Source organism: Pinus tabuliformis, chromosome 5_1, assembly GCF_031772625.1.
Source record: "Pinus tabuliformis cultivar Carrire ecotype Pingquan chromosome 5_1, CPIR1, whole genome shotgun sequence".
In the NCBI taxonomy this organism is placed as follows: domain Eukaryota; kingdom Viridiplantae; phylum Streptophyta; class Pinopsida; order Pinales; family Pinaceae; genus Pinus; species Pinus tabuliformis.
Genome location: NC_142305.1, coordinates 665915265 through 665933526, shown reverse-complemented (window position 1 = coordinate 665933526; position 18262 = coordinate 665915265).

Genomic DNA, 18262 nt, shown 5'->3' with positions numbered 1-18262 from the left:
CTTTTGGCCTTACCAATGCACCTTCAACATTTCAAGGTTTGATGAATTCAATTTTCAAACCATTCCTTAGAAAATTTGTGTTAGTATTTTTTGATGATATACTAATCTACAACAAGTCTTGGAAGGATCATGTTGAACATGTTGACAGGTTGCTACAACTATTGGAGGAGAAACAATTATATGCAAAAAGATCCAAATGTTTCTTTGGAGTACAAGAGGTGGAATATTTGGGTCATATTGTATCTCATGAAGGAGTTAAGGTAGACCCTAGTGAAATTAAAGCCATTAAGGAATGGAAAATCCCCACATCCATAAAGCATCTGCGAGGATTTCTTGGGTTGACAGGGTATTATCACAAGTTTGTTAATGATTATGGGAGAATAGTAGCACCTCTAACAACATTATTGAAGAAAGATGCATTTTGATGGACTCTAGAAGCAACAAAGGCCTTCGAACATCTTAAAGAAGCAATGTGCCAAGCACCATGTTAGCTGCACCTGACTTCACAAAAACCTTTATTGTGGAATGTGATGCTTCAGGAAATGGAATTGGTGTTGTTTTAATGCAAGATGAAAGTCCCATTTCTTTTGAAAGTCATCCAATCAAGGGAAAGTTTTTACACAAAGCCATTTATGAGAAGGAAATGTAGGCAATACTCCATGCACTTAAGAAATGGTGAACCTACCTAATGGGAAGACACTTTAAGGTAAAAACGGATCATGATAGCCTTAAATACTTTTTAGAACAAAGATTATCCTCTGAAGAGCAACAAAAGTGGGTCACAAAGATGTTGGGTTATGACTTTGAAATCATCTACAAAAAAGGGAAGCAAAATCTGGTGGCAGATGCACTCTCAAGAAAGGATGAGGATGTGGAAGCATTGTTGTGCGCCATTTCTATTATCCAACCATATTGGATAAACGAAGCAAGGGATGAATGGAAGAATGATGAAGAAGTGTGGGCACTTATTCGAATGTTACAACAAGATTCCAGTACGTCTGATACATTTAGCTGGCAAAATGATTTCTTATGGTACAAAGATCGCTTATACCTCTGTAAGAATTCCCAACTAAACAAAATATTCTTATGGAATTGCACACTTCTCCCTTAGGAGGGCACTCAGGATTTTTAAAAACTTACCACAGGGTTAAGAAGGAATTTTTTTGGGATGGCCTTAAATTAGATATTCAAAATTTTTTGGTGGAATGTTTGGTTTGCCAACAAAATAAAGTTGAAACAATTAAGACACCGGGTCTATTACAACCTTTATCCATTCCAAGCCAACATTGGGAGGAGGTTTCAATGGATTTTAACACAGGTTTACCCAAGTCTGAGGGAAAGAGTGTCATCATGGTGGTAGTTGACAGACTTACCAAGTATGCACACTTTTGTGCATTATCACATCCATTTAAAGCCAGTACAGTTTCTACTACATTTATGGAAACAATTCAAAAACTACATGGAAACCCAAAGATTATTGTAAGTAATAGAGATCCCATTTTCACTGGAATTTTTTGGACAAAATTATTTTCTTGTCTTGGTACTCAGTTAGCTCATAGCTCATCTTATCATCCTCAATCTGATGGGCAAACTGAGATAGTAAAGAAATGTTTGGAAGGATATATTTGTTGCTTTGTATCTGATAAATAGACACAATGGTTCAAATTGTTGCCTTTGGCTGAATGGTGGTATAACACTTCCTTCCATACAACAACAAAAATGACCCCATTTATGGCACTTTATGGGTATCAGACACCATCCATCACATCATATTTAAGAGAAAATTCTAAGGTTCAAGCAGTGGAACATCACATCAAACATCAACAACAAGTTCTCCAACTCTTAAAGGATAACCTCGTGTTGGCACAGAATAGAATGAAACAACAGGAAAATCAACATCGCAGCGAAAGAAGTTTTGATGTAGGTGATTGGGTATTCCTACGGCTACAACCATATAAGCAAATGTCCCTCAAGCAAGCTAAGAAGGATAATAAATTATCACTAAAGTATTATGGTCTATACAAGGTGTTGCAAAAGATTGGTACTATGGCATACAAATTGGAGCTTCCTACAGCTTCTCGATTGCACCCAGTTTTCCATGTTTCATGTTTAAAGAAGGTTATAGGCAACAAGCTCCCAGTTCAAACAATACTGCAAGAACTTGATGAGGAAGGAAAAATTATATTGGAACTGGAAGCAGTCACAGAAACAATAACTCGACAGCTACAAAATCGATCAATTTTGGAGTATCTTATCAAGTGGAAGAACTTATCCGCTGAAGATTCCACATGGGAAGATGAGAATTTTATACAGAAGCATCCAGAACTACTCAAGCATTGAGGACAACACTTTTTTTGAAGGAGAGGGGCATGTTGGGTCCCTATAATACTAGTGATTACCCCATTACTATTGTAGTTGTACCTCTTATTAATATTGTTCTGCCCCTATTGTCCCCATATTGTTATTACTGTGACCCATAGAATCCCTCTATTGTTATTTTTGTGGCTTTATATTATTATTGTTAGGTCGGATGGGTTATATTGTGACTCCTTAGACTCCTATATATAGAAAGGAGGTTTTGTCATTTGAATCATCCAAGAATTGTTCATTTATGTAATGTAAAGGAGGTTGACCCCTCAAAGAGGCTAAATTTTAAGGCGTTGATCTATCTTTTCTATCTTTTTCTTGAGCTGGTTTCATAACACGTTGTAATAGACCTAGGGTCTTAATTGTTTCAACTTTATTTTGTTGGCAAACCAAATATTCCACCACAAACTTTTGAATATCTTATTTAAGGCCATCCCAAAAAAATTTCTTCTTAACCTTGTGGTAATTTTTTAAAAATCTTGAGTGCCCTCCTAAGGGAGAAGTGTGCAATTCCATAAGAATCTTTTGTTTGAGTTGGGAGTTCTTACAAAGGCATAAGCGATCTTTGTACCATAACGAATCATTTTTCCAGCTAAATGTATCAGATGTACTGGAATCTTGTTGTAACTTTGAAATAAGTGCCCACACTTCTTCATCATTCTTCCATTCATCCCTTGCTTCGTTTATCCAATCTGGTTGGATAATAGAAATGGCACACAACATGCTTCCACATCCTCATCCTTTCTTGAGAGTGCATCTGCCACCACATTTTGCTTCCCTTTATTGTAGATGATTTCAAAGTCATAACCCAACATCTTTGTGACCCACTTTTGTTGCTCTTCAGAGGATAATCTTTGTTCTAAAAAGTATTTAAGGCTATCATGATCCGTTTTTACCTTGAAGTGTCTTCCCATTAGGTAGGGTCACCATTTCTTAAGTGCATGTAGTATTGCCAACATTTCTTTCTCATAAATAGCTTTGTGTAAAAACTTTCCCTTGATTTGATGACTTTCAAAAGAAATGGGTCTTTCATCTTGCATTAAAACAACACCAATTTTATTTGTTGAAGTATCACCTTCCACAATAAAGGTTTTTGTGAAGTCCAGTGTAGCTAAGACCGGTGCTTGGCACATTTCCTCTTTAAGATGTTCGAAGGCCTTTGTTGCTTCTGGAGTCCATGAAAATGCATCTTTCTTTAATAATTTTGTTAGAGGTGCTGCTATTCTCCCATAATTCTTAACAAACTTGTGATAATACCCTGTCAACCCAAGAAATCCTCACAGATGCTTTATGGATGTGGGGATTTCCCATTCCTTAATGGCTTTACTTTTTTTAGGGTCTACCTTAACTCCTTCATGAGATACAATATGACCTAGATATTGCACCTCTTGTACTCCAAAGAAACATTTGGATCTTTTTGCATATAATTGTTTCTCCTCCAATAGTTGTAGCACCCTGTCAACATGTTCAACATGATCCTTCCAAGACTTGCTTTAGATTAGTATATCATCAAAAAATACTAACACAAATTTTCTAAGGAAGCGTTTGAAAATGGAATTCATCAAACCTTGAAATGTAGAAGGTGCATTGGTAAGGCCAAAAGGCATGACCAAAAATTCATAATGACCCTCATGAGTTCTAAATGTTGTTTTCAGAATGTCTTCAGTCTTCATTCTGATTTGATGATGTCCTAAATGAAGATCCAACTTGGTGAAGTAAATTGATCCATGAAATTCATCTAGTAATTCATCAATGGCAGGAATGGGAAACTTATCTTTAATAGTGAGCTTGTTGAGGTCCCTATAATCCGTACACATGTGCCATGATCCATCCTTCTTGTGCACCAATACTACTGGAGTAGAGAAAGAACTTTGACTAGGTTGAATTATACCAGCCTCTAGCATTTTTGCAACCATACGTTCAATTTCACTCTTTTGGGAATAGGGATATTTGTACAGCTTGATGTTTGGAGGAACACTTCCTAGAATCAGATGAATAGCATGATCATGATCATGAATAGGTGAGAGACCTTTGGTAGTCTCAAATACCTTGGAATGATTGTCCAAGACTTTTTGGAGATCTGGAGAAATAGATGATTCGGATGTGGAAACATCTAGCGAACATAATTGTGCAATTACACCTATTTGTTCCTTTTTTAGAAGCTTTGTCATATCGTTAGAGCTGATTATCTTTCTTGGTTTCCCTACAATACCCCTTAACTCAACTTCCTTTCCTTCCACAGAAAATTTCATGAAAATTTCTTGAAAATTAAAAGCTATTGTACTCAAGGATTTTAGCCATTAGACTCCTAGTACAACATTAGCACCTCCCATTGGAATGGAAAGCATTGGGCTAGTAAATACATATTCTCCCATGGATAGCTTGATATTATGGCACTTTCCAAAGCTATTTATTGCTCCTCCATTTGCAACCATCACTTGACACTCTGGTGCTAGATATAGGAAGCAATTCAATTCTTTTTCTATCTTACGATGAATAAAATTGTGGGTACTTCTTGAATCAATCAACACTATTACCTTTTTCTTCTTGATTTGTCCTTCTATCTTGATGGTTTGAGGAGTGGTAATTCCAGCCAATGCATTACAAGATATCATTGGATTCATTTCTTCTTTATCTAGGCTTTGTTCCTGGAGTATATCCTCTTCTTTTGACCTTTTTTGACATTCTATGTAGAATAATTTCTTCTCAGCACACTTATGACCTTTAGTGTATTTGTTATAAAAAATATAACAAAGCCATTTTCTCTTTTTTCTTCCAATTGTTGTGGTGTCAACCTTATAGGTTATGGAAGACTAGGGGCAACAACACTTCCATCTTTATAGTTGTGAGTGGTATGCTTCTTGGTTGCCATAATTTTGCTTTCCATTTTTCTTGCTAACCTGAATGCCTTCTCTAATGAATTAGGTTCCCAAAGGTGAACATCATGTTGGATATTATCCTTTAAAGTCCCTATGAACACATCAATCCTATGCTCCTCTAGAATATTTTTTACCCTTATGTTCAATTTTTGGAACTCCTCAATGTGCTCCATTATTGAACCCTTTTGTTTGAGACTTATCAATTGGCTAGAAAAAGTGTTGCTTTTTGTATCCTCATAATGTGTTGTCAATTCTTCCGTAAAAATTCCCCAAGTGATAATTTGTTTACGAGAGCAAAGCCATTGATACCATACAAACTGATTTGGTTCCAAAAATAAAGTTGCAATACGTACCTTTTGTGTGTTTTGCACATTATTGAGATCGAAAAATTGCTCCATCTGTAATATCCATGTTGTGGGATCCTTGCCACCAAACTTCCTCATTTCGATTTTTGGAATATGGTGGGTCTTCGATCCAACATTAGAGTCTATGAAATCATGATTAACATTTCTTTTGTTCACATCATGAGTTTCCTTTACTAACCCTTCACCATTAGTAAGTATTTCTTGTAGAAAATTTGTCAAATTTGTCTTCAAATCTGCCATGCTTGTCTTCAAATCTGTCTTCAAATCTATCTTCAAATCATAAATCTTAGCTTCCAAATCATTCATCTTAGCTTCTACATCTTTCTTTAAACCATCCATCTTAGATTTTGTTACTTTTTGTGCGAGTGACATTTGTTGCACTTAGTCTCATAATTTTGATATATCATGTTGCATTTTTTCCTCTTCTTCATAAGTCATGCTAGAGCTTTCAGGTTGCTTACTAGGTGTTTGCATTTTCTTTCCTTGGGGCATCAGTTACCGATAATAATGCTCTATTATGCCCTTTGAATTCCTTCAAAATAATTTTTCAAACCAAGCTTAAGCAAAAATCTAAAAAAATCTAGACCCTTTTTTTCACTTTGTAGGAGCTCGATATTGCCTCTGATGTATCTCTGTAATTTCAAATCATCCAGTTCTGAAATTGTGACCTACAGTAGCCCTCTATGTCCTCTTTCCAATGCCACTAGTCTGATCCAAATTAGATTCTCCAAGGAAGAGTTATGCCAAATATCCCACAGTGACCTGATTATAGACTAGTTCAGTAGAGTGAATTTGTATGACATGCCATGTGTCCCCGTTTCGACCTTTGGCTCTGAAAAATATATACAAGAAACTACAATCCATCCTATTTCTGTACCTTTTTACGAAATTTCAATCTGATTCTCAAAGAGAAAGTTATGATGATTTTCCCCAGGTCACCTGTTTGAAATGTAATTCAGGAGTCTGCAAAAAGACCAACTTCCTCAGATCATATCTCCGCAAATATAGCGCAAAAAGCTATGAAATTTAGACTTAAGGTTTAGCACGATTTTGTCTCAATTTTTTTTTTCGCTTCTGAAACATCACAGAAAAAAATTTATAGTGAAAATGCCATGATGACCTATTTGGAGCAACAAAACCCTAGAATCCAAAGCTCTGATACAAAATGTTATGAAACCAGTTCACAAAAAGATAGAAAAGATAGATCAATGCCTTAGAATTCAGCCTCTTCGAGGCGGCAACCTCCTTTACATTACACAAATGAATGATTCATTTATGATTCAAATGAAAAAACCTCCTTTCTATATATAGGAGTCTAAGGAGTCACACTATAACCTAGTCAACCTAACAATATTAATATAAAGGCACAAAAATAACAATAGAGGGATTCTATGGGGCACAGTAATAACAATATGGGGACAATATGGGGACAATATGGGCACAACAATATTAATAAGGGATACAACTACAATAATAATGGGGTAATCACTAGTATTATAGGGACCTAACATCATCACAAAATGTGAAGTTCATCCATATTGTAGGAAATGGGATGCAATTTACAAGCTAGAGGATTATTTTCCACATAACATATTTACAATCTTGACAAATCCTTTCAAGGTATTTTTTCCACTTGTACACATGCTAAAAAACATTGGTAACGTAACACTACAGGATCATAGCAGCACTTTGCACACCCTACTCAAAAGTTTCTCAACCCTTTTGCACCTCTAAGGAAAGGTTGCATCATCTCATGTAAGAATTAAAAGTTGTGAATGAAGAATCACACACATATAGAATGAAAATATTATTTTGGTGATATATAATGAGTAATATCATTTGGATACTTGATGGTTAACATAATATTTGTAGTATTAGTCTTACATTGAACTTATGTTGACTATCATGTTGTAATGTTTGTTTTGATTTGTTCATGATACTTAAATTTTGTTGTTTTGAAGTTATTTCTCTTTTATTTAGGAAATCCAATCTGTGCAACACTCCAATATATTTCCCAACTACTTAGACAATCTCTTACCATTTCTTTGGGGGTGGGTACATTATTTTTATATATAAGCTTGAACTAGGTATCGTCATCACTCTTTTTCTTATAACCTTGGTATAATTTGACAATTGTAGGGATTTTAACCTTAGGCTTAGGACATTAAATATTGACCTAGCAGTGAATCAACAAGGCAACTAAGTTGATAGTCGTTGGCTTTCCTATTAGTTTCCTTTGGATCTAATCCTTTATGAATAACTTTCAACTAGTGAGAGTTTGAAAAATAGTAGTAGGAAGAAATCCATGAAGGAGGTAAGTTTTATACCTATGATTTGGTAGTTCCACTTGAGGCTCTCAAATCATGGTTAGGAATCTAAGTCCATGATTAATACCTAGAATCTAATATTATCGTATCCATAGTGGATGAATGTATCCTAGTAGCCAATATTCATAGGGAAACTACGTTATAAGTGGTTTTTATGAGAAGAAACTACACCTAAGAAACATTTCTTGTGGTCATTATGGTGTGATTACCCCTTATAATTATAAATATTTATTTCATAGATTCACTTAGTATTACTAGACATGATTACATGATGCCTAGGTTATTTGGAATACCACTTGAGCCATAATCTAGGACATGTTTGAGGTGCACTTTATATTGTTGGCTATAACATTTTTATTTTGATAGAATGGGGTTTTCTTGGATTAGGTTATCGTTACATTGTTTCACATAAAACAACTTATAGAACCACATATGCACATAGTGATTATTTTGTGTGATCTTTGTCTAATTTATGCACTATCTCACCACTCTAGTTTTATAGATTAAACTTCACATATCAATGTGATCCTTGTATCCCTTCACCATAGCCCATACTAGGAGACAATAATGGATATTTGAGAGTTCTTCACCTTTAATTTATAATTGTATGCATTATCACACCTTCTCAATGAGTTAGGGTTCACCTCCCTAGCCCACCTTTGGGCCCTATTTCTTCATATTCTTGTTCCCCCTTACCTTTAAGGGGTATTGTTCCTTCTAGTTATCCTTCCTCTAGTTTAGCTTAGCATAGATATACCATGGATAGAGTCAACCTTGGAAACAATTTTGATGCCAATGTAAGCCTCAATTTGAGAGCTAATGCTAGAAAATATATAGGGAGAAACATTACCCAACCCTTTCTTCCATTTACGGCTAGTTTAAAGTACCTCAATTTGAGAAATACCATTGAAAATTCCCTTCATCATGATCCTATTTTCCCCTCATTCCAACCCAAATTCCCTTAGATAACCCCAATTTTTAGGGTAAATATAGAGAGGTTCCATTTAACCATATTTTTTCATTCCACATGTGGTTCTCATTGAAATCTATTTAGAATACTTTATCCATCTACAATTGTTCTAGTGCACACTCACTAGTATTGTTGCTTGATGGTATTTTGTTCAGCCTCGTAATACCCATCATACATTCACATATATTGAAAATATTTTTCTATCCGACTTCTAATTACTTATTCATCATGTTGGAATATATATTTTGAGCAATTTCCATGAAACTACTACCACTCACAAAATTGATCATATATAGGAGTGTTGTAGATGGTCTATCTTTTGCAAGTCAGTGGAAATTTATGACAACTTCTTTATGGAATAGTTTCTAAAATCACTCCTTCCTCCCATCATCAAGTGTTATAAAAATATTGGGGGGGGGGGGGTGCGTAGGAGGTGAATTAGTATTTTAAACTACTCAAAATTTTCTTTTATTATTCATATTTCTGTACACGATTGTTGTGAAGTAAACCTGTGTATGTGCATGACTGTGATAAAGACAAGTAGTGTATATCCAGTTCACTAATTTTTTTAGTTAATTCATCATCTGTTTAACTTGAACCAATATATTAGCACTTCATTAAACATTAATTAAATAGTAACCATGTGTAGTAAGAACAAAGTAAGTTATCACACACAAGCAAATCATGACACCATAATTTTTAGGTGGAAACCCAATGTGGTAGAAAACCACCTCTACTGTTGTCTATGTCTTGTTCTTTTATTATGAAGAGAAATTTCTTAAAAACTTGTACTAACACAAACTCATACCAGTACACAGGCACCCACCTGTAGAAGGCTACAACCTTCTCTCATTTTCCATCTTCTACTTGAAGGGAGCTACAACCCCCTTATCCTCTATTTTTTGTGGATTACTTTTTAGAATGTTTCAAACTAGATCCGTTCCAAATATTAGACAACAATACTGAAACCAACACTGTACCAAGTCACTTATCATTGAACCAACTATATCACCAAGTAAAACATATAAATAACTTGTTCAAACAACTAGAACAACTTATATCACTCTATGCCCATTCATTATAATACCATACCACACATTGTTCATCATTGAAACCAATTTTTTCACTGCAAACTCTGTCTAAACACATCAGAATTTATATGCTACTATTCTTACTCATTCCTACGTATGTACATGTTTCCCCTAAAGCATACTCACGTACATATCTCAAGTATTTATAGTTGAATCTGTATCACTATACCATTGAATAAATCACCGAAGAAGATACTAAAGCCAACATAAATCACTGAACCAAATATAGATTATCATCTAGCAACATCATTGTAAGTATATACTTTACTTCATAATAAATTCAAGCCAAATAGTAATGTCAAATATAGATAATTATAAGAGATTTCATCGACAGACAATAAAAAACACAATAGACCAGTCATTATCATCAGCTCATACCACAAAACCTTAGTCGATATACGTGAATCTTATAAAGAACTTCCTTGTATGTATGCTCCTTTATAGTCAACATTCGTGTACAAATATGTTTATTCTGTAGAATGTATACATGACTATCCATAATCAGATATGCATATGTAAGTGATTTTTATGAAGCACACCTATGTAACAATATGTAATTACTGAGTCAAGCCTTTGCTGCAGATCAAAACACCTGTCAAACCCAAATATTCATACACACCATAATAGATATACATCATAAAATCATCATCACAAATATATCAAACCATAAGAATATTATTCATCATATAGTCATTTCAGATCTAATAGATCTGATCTACTCCTTAGTGCACACTTATTTCAAATCAAACAAATCATTAAAAACCCAATACATGCAAACCTGGCACTTTGACTCCATAACCTTCAATAGCTTAGGCCATAGCCAATATGTTAGGCAAATTTTTTAGATATGCCAATGGTATTCTTTGACGGGATCAAATATCCATTGTCACGCTCATTACTATGGGCCAATACCATCATAAAGACCCCTGGTATTGAGAATACTATGGTGTGGAAACTGTACATGACTTTGCTTCACCATACCTACTTATGTACGTGGCCTTTGTTCACAGGACCCATGCATACTTCTTGAAACATTAACTTTATCATTCCTCTATCTTTGAACAAATATTCCTTTGTCCAATCTTTTTGTCACATATGTACTCATCTAAATATTTTTCCTGCTATTACCATGTTGACATATTTATTAATTAGGATTCCATCAAGGACAACACATTTGTCATAATTTCAAAAAACTCCCCCTTTGGACTTGATGAAAACTAGTTTGGTATTTGGTCACCACCACCTGTAGATACCTGTAAACACATATGTAGATATACCAAGTTTCTTTCCCAACTCACTAAGCATTTTCCAAACACCAAGCTTCTCTCCCCCTTTGACATCAAGGGAAAGGGTTGATCAATGCTGAATGAAGGCTTCTCTCCCTTTGTTTACATGAGTGTTGTAGATCTGATCTTCTCAGTATGAACATTGAATACTAACCATGCTCCCCCTGAGCACATGCTAAATTTTCTGAAGATATACAAAGAAGTACATGACTCTATGACTCAAATAGACATGAAATTTCCTATCACCAACGAATCATGTTTACATTGATCACCCAACATGGTGGGGCTACATAATTGACTCAAAATTATGCCCAAAATGATGGGATTTCAGGAATTGACCATAATAGTCCATACATGATTGAATTTTACAATGATTTATAACATAGATCTTTACATGACCTTTACATCAAGATACATATATGGCATTTATAATAAAAACAAAACACCTCAATAAGACCATGATAGTCATAAATAATTATCATACACCACATAAGATCTACACCATAAGTATTAAGTGTGACAATAAACACTTCAATAACATATGTGTCTTTAGAAACATCATCCATGATATATACCAATGCACTATTAGAAGCATAGCTCCCCTTGAACCTGTACCAATTGTTCACCATTAGATCTAATCACATTAAATTACACCATCAAAGTGTCTTCATCAATCAATAATTTCATCAAAGGATCAATGTCATATTACAACAACTCATAAACCATCATCAGACAACACCACTTCTAAGTAGCACCAATCAACATCAGGACCAGAATGAAAAATAATAACTGTTTGAAGCATAACATAGCCTTTCCTTGATTCTATCCCAATATTTCTTCATCCTTGAGAAACATGCATAACTGTTTAGATTAGAACTTGTGTATATACGTGATTGTCCTTCATAATATCCACGTACAGAAAGAAAAAAATTTGATTTTTTCATAAGCATAGCTCCCCCTGAATATGAAAGATGTATCAGAATAATTAATGAAGTGATAAAGAAGAGACCACTCCTAGTTTCTTTCTAATGTATTCAAAGGAATCATGTGGAAGAGGCTTTGTAAACATATTTGCAACTTGTTCCTTTGAGGGAACATGCTCCCATTTGACCTTTTCTTCATGTACCTATTCTCTCAAAAAGTGATATTTGATTGGAATATGCTTGGTTTTTGAGTGCATGATAGGATTTTTAAAAATACTTATGGCACTAGTATTATCATACAAAATAGGTATAGGTTGAGGACAAGTGATTTGAATATATTGTAATGTTTTCATCATCCATAGAAGTTGAGTATAGAAATATGTAGTAGCAACATATTCTTCCTCAATAGTAGATAAAGAAATGGAGCTTTTTTTTTTGAACCATGATACCAAGTGGGGTCCCAAATAGAATGCTCCTCCACTAGTACATTTCTGATCATCAACATTATTTTCCCAATCTGCATATGTTTAAGCATGAAGAGAAAAATATGCATTTTTGGGATACCATAGACCATAATCTTGAGTTCCTTGTAGGTACTTGAATATTCTCTTGATTGCATGCGGATGAGTTTCTTTAGGATTTGCTTGAAACCATCCAACAATCCAAACTTCATGCACGATGTCTGGTCTTTTCCTTGTAAGGTAGAGCAAGCTCCCAATCATAGATGTGTATTTTGGTTGATTTAGTGAAGGAGAATCATCATGTGAACTAAGGTTACAACCTGTTACCATTAGTGTGCATACATGTTTGCAGTCTTCCATTCCATACTTCTTTAAAATATTCTTAAGGTACTTATCCTGCGAGGGAAAGATTCCATTATTTACCTGTTGAACCTGAATACCAAGAAAGTATGTTAGTTCGCCAAGTAATGGCATTTCAAATTCTTGTTGCATGACTGAGGAAAATGTTTGACTCATAGAATCTTCATTGCTTCCAAATATGATGTCATATTCGTAAAAATAAACTATTAAAAGTTTATCATCATCCATATTTATATATAGATTTCTATTTGTGGGTCTCTTAGTGAAACCTTGTTGTTGAATATATTTTTCAAGGCGATAATACCATGCAAGAGAAGCTTGTTTTAGCTTGTATAATTCCTTCTTGAGTTTGCAAACAAGTTTTTTATCATTTCTTAGAACGAACCATTCAGGTTGCTCATTATAAACTTCTTCTTCTAGGCCCCCATTCAGAAACGCATATTTAACATCCATTTGATATACTTTAAAGTTATGAAAGCTTGAAAATTCAAGGAACTTTCTTATGGCTTCAAGCCTGGCTACAAATGCAAATGTTTCTTCAAATTCTATTCTTTCTTTTTGGGCATAGCCTTTGCATAAAAGTCTTTCTTTGTTTCTAATTACCTCTCCATTTTCATTTAGTTTATTTTTGAATAACCATTTTGTCCCAATAACATTTTTATCATGAGGTCTTGGTACTAATTCCAATGTATGGTTCTTTTCTATTTGGTAAAGTTCTTCATCCATAGCCTTAACCCAACATTTAGCTTTGTTGGCTTGATTTACATTTTGTGGTTCAATTATGGATAATAAGGCTAGATAACTACAAGTTCCAGCAAGAGTTCTTCTAGTTTGTACTCCATCTTCCTTATCACCTAGAATTTGAGATTCTCGATTATTTTTCTTAACATACCATTATGGAGTATTTTCTGATGCTTCTGCACTGTCAATTCCTTCTTTTGATGCTTCATTGGTTCCTTCTCCAACATCCTTTTGGCTTGTTGTAGGAGTATCTTCGTCATCTATTGGTGCTTCCCTTTTGGTACCAGTGGATGCTTCATCAATCACATTCAACAATCTTTTGAAGTATTTTATTTTAGAATTTATATCATTTGCTTCTAGAGGAATATCCAATGAGAATTCCTTCATCATCTCTAGCTTCGTTATTCTTTATGTACCACTTGCTTCCAAATACTCTAAAATGTTTGACAGTTGGTGGTTTACCAAACCATAGTTGATGAGGAGTTTTGTCATTGTTTACCTGAACATGAGCTTTGTTGAGGATATTTACTGTTGTATGTGCTGCTTCCCCCCAAAAGGTATGATGTGTTCTACACTCATCAAGCATGGCACACAGAATTTGTTGGATTATTCTATTCATTCTTTCTTCTACTTCATTTTGTTGAGGAGTTTTATCTATAAAAAACTACCTATTGATTCCATGTTGTTCACAAAAGTAGAAAAACTCATCTGATATAAATTCTCCTCTTCTATCATATCTAAGAAATTTTATTTTCAAATCTAACTCATTTTCTACTAGATCTTTGAAGACTTTAAATTTATCAAATGCTTCATCTTTATGCTTAATAAGCCAATCCAACACATAAGAGTAAAATCATCAATGAATAATATGAAGTATTGTTCCCCCCCCTGAGGAGACTTCTTTCTCATAGGACCACACAAATTATTATGAAAATTTTCAAGTGGCTTACTTGAAGTACCTTCTTTGGCATTAAACTGCACCCTAGTTTTCTTGCCGAATTGACATGATTTTCATATCGTATTTTCTGGTAGAGAGATGTAAGGCAAGTCACAAATTTCTCCCATTTTTCTTTACTTATGTAGTTGAATGAAGCCAAGGTGTCCCAATCTTCTGTGCCAGAGCCAAATTTCTTCTAATTTTCTCAAGTAACAATTTTCAAATCCACCTTCCAAGACATAGACATTACGTAGAGTTCTTGTTCCCTTTATTATGATCTTACTTGTATCAAGATTTCGTACCACACAATTCTTTGATCTAAAAACCACCTCATACCCTTGCTCACACATCTTACTAACACTCAATGAGTTATGTTTTAATCCATCAACAAACAAAACATTTCCAACTTTAACCTTTTCTTTCAACAAAATAGTTCTTTTTCCTTTGATAGGAGCAGGTGAATTATTTCCAAATGTTACATTATTTTCTTTCTTTATTTCATTAAAGGACATAAAATTATCTTTATCACCTGTCATATGTTTTGAACATCCACTGTCAATGTACCACATATTTTCTTGATCTCCTGCATATAAAGCTAAACCACAATTCTCAGATTATATGGTTTTCTTTTTCCATACCTTAGATGTTGTTGCTTTTTGTTCATTTTGAAGAGTAGATCATATTTTTCTTATGCATTCAGTTTCTCTATGCCCAAATTTATTGCAAAAGGAACATTTAGATTCATCTTGAAGAGGTGAGAAGGTATTTTAAGAGTATTTCTTTAACCCAGTCTCATTCTTTTGTTTTCTAGCTTCTCTAATCATGATAGTTTTATAAGCAACACACTGAGCAGCCTTATGACCAAAATTATGACAAGTGAAGCATTGACCATTAAAGTAAAATGTCCTCGGAGTGTAGTAACTTCTTGTGTATCTTTCCCTTTTATTTTGATAAGGGTGGTTCACCTGAGAAGAATTTGATCCCTTATTCCTTTGCCGAGAGCCGAAATTTTGTTGTCTGCTTCCTTTTACTGCATTGTGATAGCTTCATGTACCTATTTCAGAAGATTTAACAGTCTTTGATGATTATCCATTGTATTTGAGACTTATTTTTTATAAGAGGAGAGCATTGTACTTTGATGATTTCTTCTAAGGTGTCATATCCTTCAGCAAATATAAGGTTTAGAATTTTTTCTTTCTCAAGTTCCTTCCTTAGACTTACAACTTCTAGTTCTAAATTTTCCAATTATGCCTCTCCTTTTCTAGGATTTGTTTATTCAGAGAATCTTTTGCTAATTTAGCTTCTTCTAAATTGAATTTTAAGTAGAGTTATTTATTCTATGATATTATCCTTTTCTTCTAGGGAATCCATAAGGACACCATCAGATTGATAAATACATTTATCTTCAAATGTCATAAGTAATTGGTATTCTTGATCAGACTCACCTTCTTCACCATTTGAAAGACCATCACTATCTTCATGTGTGTAGAAGATCCTCGTGTTTTCAAACCTTCCTCTAAAATTTAATTTTGCTAAATTTTTTCCTTTCTCATGGTTTTCTTTATAAGGGAATTTAAGAGCGTAGTGACCAACTCTTCCATAAGAAAAACATTTGAAAGGAAGCTTACCTATGAATCTGCCAGTGCCTACTTGTAGTTTCTTTATGAATTTTTCCTCTTCTTCATCTGCTACATGCCCTGATTCCTTGAGCTCCTCCTTTTCCTTTCCTTTAGAAGTGGCTTTGAATGCAACTTCTATGGTATTTGCAGGACCCCCTTTTCTCATTTCATAGGCTGTTAAAATCCCATGAAGATGTTCAATAGTAAGGTTCTTCAAATATTTCATTTCTTCAGTGGAAAATACTTTCAAATCGAATTTTTGGGTTAGAGATCTTAATATTTTCTCAACCAGTGATGATTCTTTTATTTTGTGACTAATATTTCTCATTGAATTAACGATTTCATCTGCCCTAAGAATGAAATTTGCAATACTTTCATCATTATGAATTTTGGAGTTTCATATTGAATTCTAAGAGTTTCAAGTTTGGCACTTCTTACCTTTTTGTTTCCTTCATAACTTTGGATGATCTTGTCCCATATATCCTTTGCAGTATTCAGTTGCATGACTTTGACAAATTTTGATTTTTCCAAGCTTCCTAATAGAGCATTGACTGCTTTTGCATTGGTCTCATAATTTTTCTTTTTTTCTTCATCTGTGGGAAAGAAGGATGGATATTGATAGCCTCCTTCAACGATTCCCTAAAAATCCACTCCAAGTGACTATAAGTAAGCTCTTGTTTTGAATTTATAGAAAGCCAGATTGAATCCATTAAAAAATGGTGGCCTCATATATGTTGCTCCCTCTAGGTTTCCCATTTTGATGAATCTTCCTTCAAGCGTTCAAACTTCTTCTAAAGGACTTTCTATTATACCAATTGTTAGGAAAATACTCCGAGGGGAGGGGGGGTGAATCAATATTTTAAACTACTTAAACTGTTCTTTTCTTATTCAGATTTATTTATGTGAATGTTATGAAGTAAACCTATGTATGTACGTGACTGTGATGAAGACAGTAATGTATATCCAATTCATTGAATTTTCCAGTTAATTCATCATATGTTTAACTTGAACCAATATATTGGTACTTCATTAAACATTAATTAAATAGTAACCACGTGTAGTAAGAACATAGTAAGTCGTTACACACAAGAAACACATGAACACCAGGATTTTTTTGGTGGAAACCCAATGTGGGAAAAAACCACCACTGCTTTCGTCTATGTCTTCTTATTTTATTATAAAGAGACTTTTCTTACAAACTTGTACTAGCACAAACCTATACCAGTACACAGGAACCCACCTCCATAAGGCTACAACCTTCTCTCATTTTCCATCTTCTACTGGAAGGGACCTACAATCCCCTTATCCTTTGTTCTTTGTGGATCATTTTTTATAATGTTTCAAATTAGATCCATCCCAAATATCAAACAATAATACTAAAACCGACACTGTACCAAGTCACTTAATCACTGAACCAACTATATCACTAGGTCAACCATAGAAATAAATTGTTTAAACAATTAGACAAACTTATATCACTATATGCCCATTCATCACAATACTAGAACACACATTGTTCATCACTGAAACCATATTTTGTCACTGCAAACTCTATCTAAAAACGTCATAATTTATACGCTACTATTCTTACTAATACCTACATATGTACATGTTTCCCCTAAAGCATAATCGCATACAGATCTCAAATTATTTGTTGGAATTATGATACAGGTGTTGTCCTTGATGGCAACTCACTTAGATGGAAGATCACGGTGCAGCATGATCAGACTACAAATAATGAAGAAAGAGAGGTATACGTAGGTTCATCTTGACCAAGTTGCATATACACGCAGTTTCACTGAACATAAGTAGTGTATACGTACACACGCATGTTCACAAAAGGAAAAGCATGTATATGTTGGAAAACTAAGCTTTTGGGTCATGGTATTTGGTCCATGGTATTTTGATCCATGGTATTGTCCCAAGGTATTTGGTT